Raw genomic sequence first — 3,443 nt, 5'->3', positions numbered from 1 at the left:
CAAATAAAGTAATAGTCATGATAATGATAATATTGCACATGAAACAAGAAACACATAAATGAATGCACACATTGATAAATGCATTAATAAATAATAAATGACGATGCTACATGAGCAACCGAAAATATACTTTAATGTGTTAGCTATTTGAGAAATCTAGCGGCCAACTGTCGGCATTAGCATTACATTCATGCTAGCATAGCATTGAATATCTGAAATCCCGTTAGCTCTAGTTCTCGTGTGCTACTTAGCTATTGAGATAAATGAGCTGGCAGCTTCTTCTTCTGCTTCTTTGTTTGGCCAGAGGTCCGGGTCGCCCCCCCACTGCTCCCGTCCCTCACCCATGAAGACCCCCTGCCGGGACCCTCGTTGTAATCCTATAAAGCGGAAAAATACCCAATTTGTATCAATTTGTCTCACAGCATTGTGGGGGTGTTAAAGACCGCCTCTTTAAGGCAGCCCCCCTACCCATGACATAAACTACAGGGGGTCCAAGTTCCTCAACACTGCCATGGAGCCGTGCGTTGAGACAAAGTTAAAGTCTGTAGCACATTCAATTGCAATTGTAGGAAAGTATGGGAGAGTATGGAGACTAATGTTTTGTTAATGATTACTTCATTAACGACAGGCCTTATAAATGACTTATGACTGAACATTAATATAAAGTGTTTCCTAAATGGGTTACAATGATGATACGCCAAAGAGAAACAAGATAAACATCCTAAAAACAACCATTATAGAATTAGCTGCTCATAGACCAGCTCCTCTCGCTCTCTCTCTCTCTGTATCTCTCTCTCTGTCTCTCTCTCTCGCTCTCTTACTTTCTCGCTTTCTCGCTCTCTGTCTATGCCCTCCAGACAATCATTGAGATATAGTAGTGATGGGTGAAACACACAAACACACTTCCGCTCTCTCTCTCTCTATATGTGTGTGTGTGGATACAAATACCATCCACACAGACACTGTTACATATTATATAAAGTAATCAGTGTTTATGATAGTATTATGGGATGCAGCTCATGAATAATAGAGATTCTAGCACAAAGGAGCGCCTTATTGGATTGTTATTGGAGGGTTGTCATTGATTTATTGATCGAAAAGATCAAAACTGAGCCATTGGGTTGGGAATGGGGGCTCTGCTGACTCGTGGTAATACGTCGTGTTTCATTGGTTGATGGGCAGAGAGGTACTCAAAACCTGCCAATCAACAGACTCATCATGAAAACCCAAGAAGGGACATGATCTGTCGAGAAACATGCTTGAGGATGCTTTGATGTTTTATAATAACACACTTCTCAAAATATTTATTAAGTTAATAATTTTCATTTTATACAAAGGGTTGAATCTCAACCCAATATATTGAACATAAATTAAGTCAATCTAACCATTGTTAAAGTTTAGTTTTAATTTATTTCGGGATTTTCTTTCGCCAAAAAGATTTTTGTGTTTTTTGAGTAGACTGTTTTTGAGTGTGCAGTTCTATTTTTTTTTTGAGCGAGGTTACTGAAATAAAACCAAATGGAATCATTCTGCATATTTCTCCTACATATTAGATTCTTGCTTACATACGGTCCCACATGACAGCATGAGTGATCATGCCATTATCAGCCCAGTAATACAACACTATCCACATAGGATGACATTTGGATGATTATTAAGTAGATCCACAGGCAGACACACACACACACACACACACACACACACACACACACACACACACACACACACACACACACACACACACACACACACACACACACACACACACACACACACACACACACACACACACACACACACACTCTAACATGCACACGGTACCCAAGGTAGCATATGTCAGCTTTGTATAGCGTTGTGGATGTGTGCCGCAGCAACGCATCCATGTATCGGCTCTCCTAAGCACCTGCCCAGATGAGTTTCAGCCGGCTCGATACGGCCGGCACTCGGGCTGATAATTCATCCGACAATAACGTTAAATAATTCAGTGGCCCGCATTTGCTTACACTCAACAACGAGGGCGAGCGACGCCCGGGCCAATCCGAAGTCCTAACAAAGCAATACTTCACACATTGCCGTGCAATTTGTCCAGCGCCTCGCGTCTCGGGGCCACATTATAAAGGGTCTATAACGGCCGGTGACCTCACAGTCTCTCCCGTTTACAGCCAATGACTCTAAGTGTGTCCAATCCAATCCTCAGGTATTTATTGAGAGAGAAGTGCACACCGGCTCTCCGGGTAAGTGGAAACCTGGACGCGGGTCCCTCGAGGAGGAAAAAAAAAAAAAAAAACACGTTTCGCTTGAATTCCGCTGACTTGAAAATAAAGAGAATATCCAGATCTCTCTCTCTTTGACGCGATCGCTGCACACGCGGACCAACGCGAGGGGGGCTGTTTATCGGGGAATTGATTACGACAATGACATTACCGCGAAGGTCCTCTAAAAAACTGGCCTATCCCCCTGCGCGTAGCCAAATTAAATAAATGTGCGGGTCCCTGAAGGGGGGGCTCAGATCGTGACTGGATAAGTGGGTTGAAGATAATGTGGGACACACTTCCCCACATGACTGATAAAAAGAGCCAGCATCAACAACTGTTGATGCTTGAGTGGATGAGAGAACGCGGTATGCTAGCGATAGCGGCTCCAGATGTGTGAAATGTGCATTTGTGGATAAGTAAAGCTAGCTAGCTGCCTTAATGCGGGCAGGACTCAAGCTAGCTTAGCAAGAATTATGGACGTTCACAATGAACATGCACACTTCTTCTTCGGAGCCATTGTTTTAAAACGGTATAGAGACCAGTTCATTACCATTAGGACATTTTAACCCTGCGGACAACTGCAATGACCCCCGCGCCACAGCGCAGTGCTAATGCATATATCAAATAATGATAAATATGCGCTAGTCTTTGTTCAGAATGTGCACCGGGGTGTGTTCTAATGCAGAAAGATGATTTCTTATGTAAAAATCAATACAGGATATCGTCTAGAAAGGTGTCAGGATTTTCTGCGCCGTAGATCAGCGTGACATGCAGAAGTAGCGGCTGGCCACTTTGAGATGAAAACGTTACACTTCTGTCAATCGATAGATGGACCACTTCTTTTGCCATTTTCCCTCTTCGTGCCACATTTGTCTTTTTTAAATACACTTGAGTGGGTTATAGTCCCGATTCCTGAGAAATTCTAATGGTAATTCTCCATCACAATCGCCCATTTATTGGCGATTCTGGCCATTGCGGCTATGCTTCATACGCTAAATGCCTCGTTCCAGGGACTCTCCACTTTGTGTGCACTACTGCGACTATGATGAGGGGAAGGCCGTAGAGACGGAGGGTCTAGTGGTCCACTTCTCCCTCCCCCCCCCCCTCTCCCACAATCCCTCCTTACAGATTATTGATCCATAAGCCTCATAAAACCCTAAAGTGCAAGGATTCTCTGAAAGTCACTGA

Source organism: Micromesistius poutassou (genome assembly GCF_964030765.1).
Source record: "Micromesistius poutassou genome assembly, chromosome: 22".
Classification (NCBI taxonomy): Eukaryota; Metazoa; Chordata; class Actinopteri; order Gadiformes; family Gadidae; genus Micromesistius; species Micromesistius poutassou.
This window is presented reverse-complemented; position numbering follows the sequence as displayed.